The sequence below is a fragment of the Schistocerca nitens genome, chromosome 3, assembly GCF_023898315.1.
Source record: "Schistocerca nitens isolate TAMUIC-IGC-003100 chromosome 3, iqSchNite1.1, whole genome shotgun sequence".
Classification (NCBI taxonomy): Eukaryota; Metazoa; Arthropoda; class Insecta; order Orthoptera; family Acrididae; genus Schistocerca; species Schistocerca nitens.
Window position 1 is genome coordinate 305518654 of NC_064616.1, and position 14979 is coordinate 305533632.

At 49.0% G+C, this 14979-nt stretch overlaps 1 pseudogene; it reads left to right on the forward strand.

Moving 5' to 3' along the window:
* The first annotated feature begins 840 nt into the window (after window positions 1-840).
* LOC126250553 (5S ribosomal RNA) lies at window positions 841-958 on the forward strand (annotated as a pseudogene).
* The last annotated feature ends 14021 nt before the right edge of the window (window positions 959-14979 follow it).

The window sequence follows — 14979 nt, forward strand, 5'->3', positions numbered from 1 at the left end:
GTTTCCCATTCGCGCTACATATCCAGTCCACTACGGTCGGTTACTTCTGATGATTCTTTTCTGTTGGCATCTCGGTACATTTCATCTAGCTCATAGTTGTGTCTGATCCTCCATTCATTCGTTTTTGAGTCGAACATCGAACCAGAGATCTTCTGATGTACATTTCAATCAAATACGGGTGATATCAGGGTTTCATATAGCCGATTCCTGAGCAGTCTTCGTAGACGTGTGGACCAAGTCAGAACTGTTATGCTGAAGAGGGATCGGTTTGCTGTCTGGATCCTGGCGTTAATCTCTACTTCGCATGACACGTTCTTCATGAAAAGCACTACCAGATACTTAAATTCGTGGACTGTCTCGTTAGACCGGACTCCCACCTGCAGTAACTGTCGTTGTCCAGAATCTTGACCTGATCGACGAGTCATAACAAAGTAAACTGTCTTAGCTTTGTTTATGAGTAGCCCAAATTTGCTGTTGCCTTCTGAAATTGCTTCACCCTGTAGCCTTTCAGCATTGTTGCTGATAACCTTTTGTAGCTTATCCCTAGTCCTTCCTATTCAAGTATTAAAGTAAAACAGACTGGATCTAAAATCTCTCTGCTGTTATTGAGTACATTTATACACAGCAGAAAGTGATTCCTTTCATTTCTGACCAAAACGAATAGAAAATTCTTGTGAATGGAGTTTGGCTTCGATCCGTTAAAACCAGATAATTCAGCAACAGATTTATCTGACTCTCTATCTCTCTCTCTCTCTCTCTCTCTCTCTCTCTCTCTCTCTCTCGCTACCTATGGATGTATTAGCAGTATGAAATACGAAAATAGCCAGGTATGTGTCTTTAGCCAACGGCCTTGTCGCAGTGGTAACACCGGTTCCCGTCAGATCACCGAAGTTCAGCGCTGATGGGCTAGGCTAACAGTTGGATGGGTGACCGTGCGGTCGGCCTAGCGCTGTAGACAAGCGGGGTGCACTCAGCCCCAGTGAGGCAAACTGAAGAGCTACTTGACTGAGAAGCAGCGGTTCCGGTCACGAAAACTGACAACGGCTTGGAGAGCGGTGTGCTAACCATATGCCCCTCCATATCCGCATACAGTGATGCCAATAGTCTGAGGATGACATGGCGGTCTGTGAGCATCGTTGGGCTCTCCGAGGCCTCCTCGGATGGAGTTAAGTATGTATCTTTTGCGGTAACTACATCGCAAATTACTGAGCGGTGGCTCAGTTGAAATGCAAATGTTCGCGTCTGGCTTACGCTTTTGTTCCCGTACGTTATACGAGCAGGGAAACGAACTACTGGAAGCTGAGAAAAGAGCTGTTGGCCAGTACTTGCGAAACGCGTCAGTTTTAACGTGGTCACGTTGTAATGTGATTATTCTTCTTCTCTTTCTCAACTTGGCGCGATATTGTGTTTCGTCGTGATGGAGACTCGCTATCTCGAGTTCTGTATGCATGGAATCGAACCAAAGTTGTGCCGATCTCCCGATAGGACGTTTACCAATGATTTTCAGTGAAAACTCGAGTTTTGTTCTTGTTTCTTGATCTGATCTAAGTAAGTATCAACACCATGGTAGATGGATTTTCCTCATCTTCTCAACGGTACGTGCCACTAAGTATTGCCTGCGAATTTCATGATGGGCCGCATGATTATAAAGTATCAGGTGTGATGTACATCGAAGAATAGTCGTTCCCATACCACCACGTCGCAGCTCTGCATCTTTGTTGGTGTCCAACATCCTGCGCACTACAGTTTAACTGGAAGGATTGCAGAGCGGTGTGTTTTCGATCTGAGTCGGTCCGGGTTCATCTTATAACAGAGCACGCTAGTCACTGTCCGCTATGTAACCTGTGCACTGCTGACACGATTTGTGATTTCGGGAATGATTTAGCAAGGTCATTCTCTTAGATTATTAAATTAGAACTACGAACTATAGTATAAAATCAGCTGGTACTTCTAAGATTTCTTCTTCCCTACTGTAAAGAAAACAGATTTACCACTCAACTTACATACGAAACAAGTAAGAAAATTTTACGTGATGCTGTCAAAATCTGCATGGAAGACAATGCATTCTGTGAACTGTTGGTTCAATTCAAAATTATGCTTTAACTATTTTTTGGAGTTTGTGAGTGTAATTTGTAGACTTTGCGTCAGATCAATAGTAGGACGTTGACTACAGTGCTGATTGCGATAGAGGTAGCGTTGATATCGTATTTTTTTATCCCGACGGAGTGCTCCAGGTTTCTTTAAATCATTTCAAGGCATATTCCGAAACGGTTTCCTAAAGCTGTACACTGTAGCTACCTTCAAAAATGCTTGCCGAACTAGTCAGTTGAGACATCTATGAACTTTCATTTCGTAGAAATGTTAAAAGCTACCCATTCATCTTTCTTTCCGAAGCAGACTTGATACTTGGTATTAGTTTTCCGCTCATAAAATAGCCACTAGCCCGTTGTTTTAATAGGCAGAAAAGCTGCTAAACAAACAATATGAAATCTCAATATAAAATATTACGCAGCAGATAATCTATTTTATGGTGGTATTAGAGAAATAATGTTTCAAAAATATTCATCCAATTTTGCGAAACTGCATCGTCTACACGAATGAAGATATAAACTTGGGGTACATTTTAACTTACGCATCGAAACAGAAAGTTTGCTTTGACGCAAATTGTAGGTTGACTGTTAATGCAGTTGCCAGTAGGAGTCTCCTTCGTGCTACTTCGTGCTGGTTCGATCAACCAGCCTCTTCCACAAGGCAAGAACATACGTGTGTGTGGTATTTTTTTTTTTTTTTAATATGGTATGATGATTGGGGGTGGGGGGGGGGGCACGGGTACTGGAATAGACAGTAGTAATCACGAGGTGTGTGTGTGTGTGTGTGTGTGTGTGTTTATGTATGTGTGTGTGTGTGTGTGTGTCTGTGTGTGTGCAGTAATAAGTCACGGTAGTGGCATCACAGCCGAACCTGCCACTGCTCAGTAGCCCGGTACTGCCACGGTCTGTGCTGTTCCACTGCTTCCAGTGACCGTTCTGAAATCGTGAAATACTGGCCCTTTCTGCCTATTTATACAGGCAAGAAGCTACATTTGTGAATGGAGGGTGAACTGCAAATCCCTGCAACAAGCTTTGATTCTTTGCAGTCCTCCTTCCGATAGTAGCAGTGCACATGTCAAATTGCACTCCTCTGATGCAACTGACTCAACCTGCTGCCGCGCAGTCAAGAATCGCGCCGCTTTCGTGTCTCTGCCGTCGCGCTACAATAGATGCGCTGAAGTGTTGTATTCAGTTGCGTTAAAAGAATGCCACTGGACAGGTGCGAAGATACTACCGAACAGCTCTTGCCACAGTCGCTGCATGATGCGGTGAGGCTAGGGGCTCGGCGATGACGTCACCGCTCACAGCACATTGGACGTGATCCCGGCTGCGAGAGCTTTCGGACCGTGATGTCTCCGAGCCTTCTGTAGGTGCCGCAGGTACCGTGCGTCTTGCGACCAACCAGTATTGCACTGGGTTTTCCAACCAGAGCCTCCCTCACAGCTGATTTATGCCAGTCTTTCACCAGCAGCGGATTATTTGTCGCTGGCAGTCAGTACCCTCCCCCTCAGCCTTTGTTTCCTTTTAGTTAGGTAAGCTCAAGCTACTTAAGTCTGCACACCATGAGTAATGCAAATTACAACAACAAAAGGGAAATCTTCTCACGGATGGTGATCGCTATCGGGTACACGAATGATGTGATTATTATATGAACTGGTTGTATGTGAATTCCGAGCGGAGTTAATGTGGAGTCCGTTTAAAAAATTGCAAATGACAGAATCACCGCCGAACAGCAAACTTCTTGCACACACTTCTTGCCAGGGAGTGGAGAAGGCAGAGGAGGGGAATACAAAAGGACTCGGGGGCGGGGGGGGGGGGAGAAGGGAGATAGGGAGAGGTTGGGCGGGGAGAAAACACAGGATGGAAGGGGGAAGGAAGAGGGAGCCCAGGGAAAGGACGGAGGAAAGGAGGGGGGTGTGGATCAGAATTGATAAGAGGGATAAATGGAGGGACAGAGGGCATCATCCAGGAGGGGGAGTTGATGGAAGCAACCTTGGGAAAGGAGATGTAGGGTGTAGAGATGGAGGGTAGTGTGGATGCAACAGTGAAGACATGGCAGGGGGCGGGGATGGGAGAGGAGAGGAGCAACCAGGGGGTGGGGGGTTCAAGGCGGCAGGAGGTGTAGAGGATGCGGAGGCGGTTGTGGGCTTTGGGTTGGATGGAGCAGACATGAGGGATCCAGGTGAGGTGACGGTCAATGGTGAGGCCAAGGTACGTGAGGGTGGGGGTTAGGCAAACAGGATGGGCGCAGACATTAAGGGAGAAATCCAAGAGGCGGAAGGAGCGAGTGGTACGACCTACGATGATTGCCTGGGTCTTGGAAGGATTGATTTTCAGGAGCCACTGGTTACACCATGCAGCAAAAATGTCAAGGTGATTCTGGAGAAGGCGTTGGGACCGTTGGAGGGTAGGAGCAAGGGCGAGGAATGCGGTGTCATCAGCATATTGCAAGAGGTGTACTGGAGGGTGGGTTGGGGCATATCTGCCATGTACAGGAGGTAGAGGAGAGGGGAGAGGACAGAGCCCTGGGGCACACCTGCAGAGGGGTAGAAGGTGTGGGAATTGGCATTATGGATGGTAACATAGGAGGGGCGGCAGGAGAGGAAGGAGGCCATCAGACGGATGTAGTTGATAGGAAGGGCGTAGGTTTGGAGTTTAAACAGGAGACCGGGATGCCAGACACGGTCATAGGCCTTTTCGAGGTCAAGGGAGACAAAAATGGCGGAGCGACAGGAGTTAAGCTGGAGGGAGAGGAGATGAGTGAGGCGGAGGAGTTGGGCATCAGCAGAGAAGGAAGGTCAAAAGCCAGATTGGGTGTTGGGGAGGAGGTGTTTTTGGCGGAGGTGGTGATGGATGCGCCGAGAAAGGATGGATTCCAAGAGCTTGCTGAACACCGATGTGAGACAGATAGGACGATAGGAAGAGGCATCAGATGGAGGCTTGTTGGGTTTGGAGAACATCAGGATACAGGAGGTTTTCCACAGGTCGGGATAGAAGCCAGTGGCAAGGATGACATTGTAGAGGGTGGCAAGGATTGAAAGGAAGGAGGGAGGGCAGTGTTTGAGGTGGCGGTAAGTAATGCAGTCGTGGCCGGGAGCAGTGTTGCGTTTAGTGCGGAGTGTGAGGCTGATGTCCTGTGTAGTGATGGGAGTGTTAAGTTCAGATGGTGGTGTGTGGCCCAAGTACTGGATGCTAGGAGCAAGGGGAGAAACAGAGGTATTCGTACGATCCATGACGTCAGGGAAGAGGGAATAATCAAAGTGGGGATCATCTGGGATGGAAAAAACATCGGAGAGGTGAGAGGCAAAGTGGTTGGCCTTACTGAGGTTGTCAGGAAACGGACGGTCATTAAGGAGGAGAGGGTACTGGGGGCTGGGGCAGTTCCCAGTAAGGTGGTGGAAGCAGACGAATACTTGGAAGAGTTTATGGGGAGCGTGGTGTTGAGTTGTGTACATGTCTGGCGCCAGGCACGGCGTTTCTTTGCTGTAAGCAGGTTGCGGATGTGTCGTTGTAATTGACGGTGGAGGGTAAGTGTATCCCGGTCACGAATGCAGAGAAAAGAGCAGCTGAGGCGGCGGGACTCTCGAAGGAGGAGGACGGCCTGTGGAGGCAGGGCGGGGTGGTGAGGGTGGATGGCTTTGGTGGGGATATGGGTGGCGACGGCGTCAGACAAGGTCTGGTGCAGGAAGGCAGCAGTGCGAGAGATGTCATCAGGAGATTGGAGGGTAAGGTTGTCGCCGGCAACCTGGGTGTGAATGGAGTCCCGGTAGGCATCCCAGTTGGCACGGGAGTAATCATGGACAAGTTTAGGAGGGACGTCAGGGCGAGGAGCGTTGCGGGGATGGCGACCATTAGAGATAGTGAGGAGAACAGCAGCATGGTCACTGTCAATGAGGTCAAGGACATCTGCGGTGACGCGCCCAAGGAGGTTGGGAGAGGACCACATCAGGAGTGGTATTGGATTTGGGTTGGGTGTGCTGAGGCAGGGGAACCAGGTCTCCCTGGAGGTGGTGAGAAACTGATGCCACCGCTGGAGGTCGGCAGGATCACGGCTGTGGATATTGAGGTCGGCGCCAATCACATAGGTGGAGAAGGTGCGGTCAATGTGGGCCAGGAAATCGTACGGGATAGGGGTGCGAGGGCGGACATAAATGGTGGCACAGGTGAGGGTAAGGGTGGGGAAGAAGAGGCTGAGGGTGAGATGCTCGGCAGGATTGTTAAGGAGAGGTTGGGGCCGGACAGGGAGGTGCTTGAGGTGGCCTATAGCAACTTCGCCACGCGCCAGAGGGTATGGGTTATCGGTGCGGTGAAGGGTGTAAGGAGCCATGGAGATGGAGATAATATGGGGTTGAAGGAAGGTTTCATTTAGGACGAAGGCATCCACGCAATGCTGACGGAGGGTGTGGAGGAAGAGGAGTTTGTGGGTGGGCAGGTAGCGAATGTTGTGGTACAGGATACAGTAGGGTTGTTGTACCATGGGAGGGGAGAGTTAAACGAGGGTGGTGAGGGGGGTGAAGGTGTAGTGGGCCTGGTTGTGGGAGTATGTGGCATAGGTGGTAAGATGGAAGATGGAACGGGCAGCGAGGGCGATTTGGGAAAGGGTCTGGGAGCACTGGAAGGGGTGGATGTTTTGGAGCACAATGGTGATGAAACGGATGATGTCCTCTGCAGTAGGTGGAGGGCGGAGCGAGTTGTTGGGGTGGATGGGGTCATCAACAGGACGGACAGGGACGGTGGGCTCAGGGGTGACTGGAGGAGGTTTCGCTTTACACTTTGAGGAGTAGGTAGGATGTGGTTCGTTGCAAGTGTTGCAGGAGGGGGGGGGGGGGGGGGGGAGAGAGGTGAGGTTGCGGCAATTCTTGAGGAAGTGTGAAGCTTTGCAGTGGGGACAAGTAGGGGGGTTCTTGCAGGCAGAGGTAACGTGGTCGTTGTACGTGAGACAATGTTGGCAGCGATAGGATTGGACTGGGGAATGGGAGGGGTCCACCTTATGACGGCGATTGTAGATGAGGGCTCCCTCCGTGAGGAGGCGGTCAATGGAGGAGGAGGATTCAGTGAATATCCGCATGAGAAAAATCAGCCCAGCATCATTGAAGATGCGACGGGCTGAGCGGATTTCAATGTCGGGCCGGGAGTTGAGTTCCGCCAACACCTCAGCCTCTGTGATCACGGGGCTAAGCTTCGTGATCACAGCGGTGAAGGTCGGCGGACGTCGGGGAGGTTGAGGCTGATGGGGAGAAGACGGGGTGAGGTAGGGGGTGAGGGTTGCACATTGGCCAAATTGGATACTGGGGATGCACGAGAGGAGATCGTTGTGGAAGGAAGCATTGGGGGATTTAATGGGGACAGAGTCCTTGAGAGGAATCAGAAGGGAGATGGGGGCAGTGGGGTAGTATTTCCGGATGGCGAGGGTGAGGGAGCGGGCATCAAGGAATTGAGGGTCAGGATTGGAGAGGACAAAGGTGTGGGTGGTAGGCGTGGCGGGGGCAGGAGTCGGGGTCGCGTCCATGGGGGTGGGTGGGTAACGGGGTTGGGGGTATTTTTGGAGGAGATTTCAGGGGAAGGGTCAAGTATCGGGCGCTTTGAAGGTTTCGTGGTCACGACTAGGTGGAGAGGGGGCTAGGAGACCGGTTGCAGGGGGGATGGCGGGGGGCAGGAACACCCTGAGCAGCGGATGACGCAGAGGGAGGGGGCGTGGGTGTCACAGAGACAGTGGAACGTCGAGCCAAAATCCGTGCTGGCTTGGAGCCTGTCGGAGGCGGTGCAGGGAGCGACGGAAAGTCAGTAGCTGTCGATGGGGTGACAGTGATAGGGGAGGGGGAGTTGGGGGTGGTTACAGCCGAAAGTGGCGCAGGGGTGGGGTGGACAGGGAGAAAAGGAAGGACGGGAAGGGGGGTGGAGGATGAGCTCCATGTGATGGTGGTTGGAGCAGCGGAGGGAGAGGTGAAAATGATAGTGGTGGTGGGTTGGGACATGGTGGCGGCGCGCGAGAAGGGCAGCGGCGGCGGCGGCGGCGGCGGCGGCGGCAGACGGCGAAGAGGATCGGACGGCGAGCAGTAGTGACGGCGAGCAGACGACACGGCAAGGAAATGGTGGGTCTCTTCCACGTCGAAGATACACCCTGAGAGAAGCCCAGGCAGTGAGAGTCCACGATGAAGAAGTGAGGGAATCCAACCCTCGAATGCGGTCGTGAACTAGCGAGGTTCCCACTTTTATATACAAAGGACGTCTTCTGATTGGCTGGAATACGTCATAGCAACAGCGATATGGCGCGTAGTGACGTGGTGCCCTCTACTTCCATAGATATAGTTTCTATCCCGCGTTGCTTGCAGCGCCATCCCTTGAATCAGGAGGTAAAGTGCGGGAAGTTTTTCTCTGCGATTTTTCTTTGTCCAGTGCACTCTTCCAAGTGTTGCTAAGTGCATAGCCGTTGTCCCTATTAAAGTTACTATCGCTAAGTCTAATTTCGACTGCTTCCCGGATCACAGAGTCCCGGTAATACGATGCGTGGGCTATTACTCTGGTTGCTTCAAATAAAATCTTATGCTTGTTGAGCAGGCTATGTTCAGCCACCGCTGATTTTTCCAAATACCTGTATTTCAGGTGGCGCTGGTGCTCGATGCAGCGGTCGGCAACGGTTCTTACGGACTGGCTTACGTAATTCTTGCCGCATTCGCAAGGAATAGTATAAATTCCCGGCCCTCTTAAGCCGAGACTATCTTTAACTGGTCTCAACATTTCCTTAATTTTCATTGGTGGTCGGAAAACTGATTTTATTCCTTGCCTCTTTAGGACCCTGCCTATCTTGCTTGTTGTAGCACCGCAAAAAGGAAGCCGCGCTATGTGTTGGTCCTCTTGTTCTATATGGCCGGCATCGTGTCTTACTTTCTTGGACAATACTGATTTAATTTCACCGGCAGAATAACCATTCCTGTTGAAAACAGTCGTCAAATTGTTAATCTTGGGACCGGGGTGGTCCTTGTCGGAAATAATACTGGCTCTGTGTACTAAAGTATTCAGCATAGTTCTCTTCTGAGACGGATGATGGAAGCTATGGCTATGCAGATATAAGTCTGTATGGGTTGGCTTCCTGTACACAGAATGGCCCAGTCGTCCATACGGCTTTCGCTCCACCAACACATCTAAAAAAGGTAACTTCCCTTCCTTCTCTACCTCCAATGTAAATTTTATGTTTGGATGTACCCCATTTAAATGTTCGACGAACTGCTGCAGCGTGTCACTGCCGTGTGACCAGATTTAAATTAAGGAATTGTTGAGACCAGTCAAAGATAGTCTCGGCTGAAGAGTGCCGGGAATTTACACTATTCCTTGCGAATGTGGCAAGAATTACGTGGGCCAGTCCGTAAGAACCGTTGCCGACCGCTGCATCAAGCACCAGCGCCACCTGAAATACAGGTATTTGGAAAAATCAGCTGTGGCTAAACATAGCCTGCTCAACAAGCATAAGATTTTATTTGAATAAACCAGAGTAATAGCCCACGCATCGAATTACTGGGACTCTGTGATCCGGGAAGCAGTCGAAATTAGACTTAGCGATAGTAACTTTAATAGAGACAACGGCTATGCACTTAGCAACACTTGGAAGAGTGCACTGGACAAAGAAAAATCGCAGAGAAAAACTTCCCGCACTTTACCTCCTGATTCAAGGGATGGCGCTGCAAGCAACGCGGGATAGAAACTACATCTATGGAAGTAGAGGGCACCACGTCACTACGCGCCATATCGCTGTTGCTATGACGTATTCCAGCCAATCAGAAGCCGTCCTTTGCATATAAAAGTGGGAGCCTTGCTAGTTCACGACAGTCAGTTTTAGCCCTGACGACGACCATGGAGGTAGTGGTCGAAAGCTTAGAGTTTTACCCTGAATTGACGCGGCATGTACACCGAGAGATTTTTATTCAAGAAATACGTCGCGAAAGACTTCGTAGGCATAAAGGTTTAGATGTCGTCACAAATGTGACAGATTGTGAAATCCCTGAGACTGCACTACGTAAACCAAGAAGGGAAGCTACTGCGACGACAAAGAACCATGGCGCTAGTTCGGAAATTCAGCTGGATGAAGACATTTTGAAATTAACTGAAGGTAATAGTTTCTGAAAACTTACGATGGTCTGTTCCTGAAAAAAGAATCTTGGAGTTCGGTTGTGAACGACTGGAGAAAAGATAATGTGATAACGGGACTGTTATTATGGACAGGACATTTCACGATGGTTCGAAACGGTTCTAACAACTGTACAACATACAAGTGGACGTCGACTCACAGAAGAAGAGACAAAGGTAATTCCTATTTTATTTGCTTTGTTCCCAGAGATAAGTCAAAACTTATATGAAAGACTTTTTCTGGACTGCAGTAAAAGACCCCTGAGTGATCACCGAAAATTGCAGTGACAGATTTTAAAATGGCTGCAATTAAAAGCTATGAAATAAGTATTCCAGCAGACATCCCTTTTCGGATGTTCTTTTCACTTCAACCAATATCTGTTGAAAAAAATATAGGAACAGGGATTCACAGAGGATTACAGGAATAGAGAAGTTCGTTTATTTTGCTGCATGTGTGCTGCAGTGGCAGTATCATTAAAAAAGCAGGAGATTTAAAAATACACTCCTGGAAATTGAAATAAGAACACCGTGAATTCATTGTCCCAGGAAGGGGAAACTTTATTGACACATTCCTGGGGTCAGATACATCACATGATCACACTGACAGAACCACAGGCACATAGACACAGGCAACAGAGCATGCACAATGTCGGCACTAGTACAGTGTATATCCACCTTTCGCAGAAATGCAGGCTGCTATTCTCCCATGGAGACGATCGTAGAGATGCTGGATGTAGTCCTGTGGAACGGCTTGCCATGCCATTTCCACCTGGCGCCTCAGTTGGACCAGCGTTCGTGCTGGACGTGCAGACCGCGTGAGACGACGCTTCATCCAGTCCCAAACATGCTCAATGGGGGACAGATCCGGAGATCTTGCTGGCCAGGGTAGTTGACTTACACCTTCTAGAGCACGTTGGGTGGCACGGGATACATGCGGACGTGCATTGTCCTGTTGGAACAGCAAGTTCCCTTGCCGGTCTAGGAATGGTAGAACGATGGGTTCGATGACGGTTTGGATGTACCGTGCACTATTCAGTGTCCCCTCGACGATCACCAGTGGTGTACGGCCAGTGTAGGAGATCGCTCCCCACACCATGATGCCGGGTGTTGGCCCTGTGTGCCTCGGTCGTATGCAGTCCTGATTGTGGCGCTCACCTGCACGGCGCCAAACACGCATACGACCATCATTGGCACCAAGGCAGAAGCGACTCTCATCGCTGAAGACGACACGTCTCCATTCGTCCCTCCATTCACGCCTGTCGCGACACCACTGGAGGCGGGCTGCACGATGTTGGGGTGTGAGCGGAAGACGGCCTAACGGTGTGCGGGACCGTAGCCCAGCTTCATGGAGACGGTTGCGAATGGTCCTCGCCGATACCCCAGGAACAACAGTGTCCCTAATTTGCTGGGAAGTGGCGGTGCGGTCCACTACGGCACTGCGTAGGATCCTACGGTCTTGGCGTGCATCCGTGCGTCGCTGCGGTCCGGTCCCAGGTCGACGGGCACGTGCACCTTCCGCCGACCACTGGCGACAACATCGATGTACTGTGGAGACCTCACGCCCCACGTGTTGAGCAATTCGGCGGTACATCCACCCGGCCTCCCGCATGCCCACTATACGCCCTCGCTCAAAGTCCGTCAACTGCACATACGGTTCACGTCCACGCTGTCGCGGCATGCTACCAGTGTTAATGACTGCGATGGAGCTCCGTATGCCACGGCAAACTGGCTGACACTGACGGCGGCGGTGCACAAATGCTGCGCAGCTAGCGCCATTCGACGGCCAACACCGCGGTTCCTGGTGTGTCCGCTGTGCCGTGCGTGTGATCATTGCTTGTACAGCCCTTTCGCAGTGTCCGGAGCAAGTATGGTGGGTCTGACACACCGGTGTCAATGTGTTCTTTTTTCCATTTCCAGGAGTGTATGTTTAAAGTAGTTTGGTTTCTTACAAGAAGTATAAGAAATTAAAATTCGTAATATAGTACAAGAAGCTGAATCAACTATAGCAGCAATGTTCGAGAAAGTAAAAATTAAAGATATAAAATATTAACATATATGCATGCTTTTGCGCTATGTGTATAGCCAGTCCTACGCTAGGACAAACTGTGAAGGAATAATACTACCACAAATCGGTCGGCAGGGCCTGCTCCTTGAGGCTCGCTTTCGTGATCGGAAAACCCACGGATAAAATATTTGTGGTCGGAAACACTACGTTGACATCACAGGTCGTAAAGCCCTTGGTCAGAAAGCCCATGGCATGGTGATACCTACCGTTTATTCCAGTAACTGGGACTCTGTGTATGTTCCCTCCACGCAACAACTTTGAGGAAAGTGTGACTCTGTAAAGCCACTCCAGTGAATGCAGTAACGTCACACAGTCTAAGAAAAGCATGGAACGAGATCGCCCTATCGTCAGGATGTGTGTGAGACGTATATGAAATAATTGATGCTAAACAAAATTGTAGAAAGTACTCCAAAATTTTATGTGAATGCATCTAAAAGTTAGTCAGTTAAAATGAGACGGTTATTTTGAAAATAAAAACTGCGTATCCTTATGAGTCAGTTAAAACCTAGCGAAGTTCCTGTCTTCATCCATGAAGAAAATATAGTTTTGTTATATCGGATAAATCATTTTGGAACACCCTTTATTTTGATCTGGGGAATGATAGTATATTACTTATCATATGCTATTACATGAAAAGTGCAACTGACACGTTTTTACCAGACTGTCCTGGAACTGGTGCCAAACCCAGAATTAGGAACCAGATTAATTCGGAATAAATTAATCTCCAGCAGATAACGGAACATGAGTTAGTACTAGCAGCTGACAACACAAAACTAAATGGATTTTGATTTCCTACATTAAACTGCATGGGTAATGTTGCGTGACAAATTTATCCGAACTGCGCCCTAACTTGTGTAAAACCTGTAAGAAAGAGTCAAATCATCTTGGAGTTCATTATTCTCCACCAAATAATGAAATATGAATTAGTACCGGTCATTGCCAATACTTAACTACTTAGTTTACGATTTGCTGTGTCAAACGGCATGTATATCTAAATGAGAAGCCACTATGAAGGAGCTCCAACCTTATTGGTCAGCGCACGAAGGTAGGCAGAGAGAGTAAAACGTACACACTTTGTAGGCCCAAGACTAACAGGAATGTTAGCTGATTAGCCACCTGGAATGCGAGTAAGGAAGTGAGGCTAGCATCTAGTAAGACAACATCTTACTGATCAGTACAGACATGAATTAGTATTCAGCCAATCAAAATCTGACAATGTCAAAAAACACGGACATCGAAGTTTTCCTTGTCAGAAACCCTATGCAGATAGCTACTTCTCTTCCAGATTTCGACTTCTGGACTTATAGACTTCACTTCCAGACCTCATCTGGTGGAGGTGAACTTAGATGCAGGCAAAGGTGCCGTGCCATTGACAGATTCTGCAGCCACTTGAGCCACCACTTGTAGATTCTAAGTAACGTGACACACAACCGCAACAATGAAGAAAACCTGAAAGACGGATTGTTATTTGGACTCCCTTCCACTTTATGTATTTAGTCAGGCAGACACATACAATTAAGGAACTTTCATTAGCTTAGGAAGAGTCTGTCAATAATTGAGCTTATCAAAGTGGTTGTCATAGTAAATTCAATGACAGCTAGTTGCACGAAAGTATTAGAGGTGGTGGAATTGAGGGCATGTTATGTCGGACAGTCACAGCTGCTGGTGGGCCTCTTTGTTGGTGCCACTTCGGAGAACCAGGAGAGGCGCGGAAGAAGCTGTATCGGCCGAGCCAAGCGAGGCTTATGCTGGCGCTTTAACGCAGGTAGAGGACGTGGCCTGAGACGCATGGGGTCCGTAGAGAACTTATAGCGAGATATGGTGCATTGTCCGATGGATCAGCAGCAGAACTTTTTACAACTGCTTTCGCTGACTAGTGAGAGATTAGTCTCCGGGCAACTGTTTTCTGCCAAGGAAAAGTGCATTTCTCCGATTCTGCTAGTGTCCTCATGATGTTTCCTGCATGTCTTCCTGCAGAGACCAATATCTGCTATGCTTGTGAAATAATTTCACTGCAGCAGCCAAAATTGGCCGCACATTAGGACGTCGAGCACTACGTCACCTGGGTAGCTGTTCCGTTTTTTCGGGGTCACATAGGCACCGAAGCCACGCTGTTTCCCACTTGGGCGAAATAACAGTGTTTTGTTTGGAATGCCAGCTGTGACGTCATAAAGCGTACCGATGGACGCCAGTTCGATGCCATGAGATGTATTAGGATTGGAGGAACGGATTTTGCCCGTCTTCTGGAGAGAGACTGTACGGTACGTAGTGATATATGCGATTGGCATACGAGAACGCTATTCTTTTCAGCTGGTGACTTTCACACTTTGGGTACATGCTCCAAGTGAAGTGCTTTGCAGACTTGAGTGGAGTGTGAGGGGGAAGATTCGTACTGCGGTTCATGAAGGAGAGAGGAGTGTAAAAGAGAAGATTCAGATTGTGACCACGAATGAGGAGAGACTGATTCGTACTCATGGCGTTTAAGTGGATCTGGACTACAGAAGGAGACGGAGGTCCACCGTTCAAGCCAACACAGAGGCGCACTGGGTACCGCATTCTAGACAACTACACGTCTACAGTAAGCACTCTGCAGCATCGGCATTAGCAATCTTTAAGCTGAATTTCAACAACTACAGCGTGCTCTTAAGACGGAATCAGTTGCTGTCCGATTTAAGCATATCGTGGTAGTTTTCCGATTAGCAG